The sequence below is a fragment of the Gossypium arboreum genome, chromosome 6 (assembly GCF_025698485.1).
Source record: "Gossypium arboreum isolate Shixiya-1 chromosome 6, ASM2569848v2, whole genome shotgun sequence".
Taxonomy (NCBI): domain Eukaryota; kingdom Viridiplantae; phylum Streptophyta; class Magnoliopsida; order Malvales; family Malvaceae; genus Gossypium; species Gossypium arboreum.
The window spans coordinates 128,894,409-128,894,886 of NC_069075.1; the positions used below are offsets into that span (position 1 = coordinate 128,894,409).

The 478-nt window shown below is 41.2% G+C and overlaps 1 non-coding gene across 1 annotated transcript; it reads left to right on the plus strand.

Annotated features, from left to right (window-relative positions):
- Positions 1-371: 371 nt before the first annotated feature.
- Positions 372-478, plus strand: LOC128294579 (small nucleolar RNA R71). The gene has a single exon (XR_008284887.1). It is a non-coding gene; the product is annotated as a small nucleolar RNA R71 (small nucleolar RNA).

Consider the following 478-nt stretch of genomic DNA (forward strand, 5'->3'; position numbering starts at 1 on the left):
TTTAATTGCTCGTTGTCCATGTTGTGGCCATAAGGTTGGTATTCTGAATAGTTTGTTCCACCACTACTTGCTTCGCACTGCATTACTGGGTGAACCTGTGTAGAGTTAAGAAAACCATCAATCTTTTTATTTAAGAGTTCTACCTGATTAGAGAGCATGGTGACCGAATTGATGTTATAAACGCCGGCTGTTTTGTTGGCTTTGTCCTCATGACTTGCCACTGATAGTTATTCAGTGACATCTCCTCTATAAACTCATAGGCATCTTTCGGTGTTTTATTATTGATGGTTCCGCCCGCCGCTGCATCAACCATTTGCCGAGTCGAAGGATTCAGACCATTGTGAAATGTTTGTACTTAGAGCCAAAGTGGTAACCCATAGTGAGGGCACCTTCTCAAAAGGTCCTTGTATCTCTCCCATGCATCGTAGAGTGTTTTTAAATCCATCTACACAAAAGAAGAGATGTCATTACGTAATTT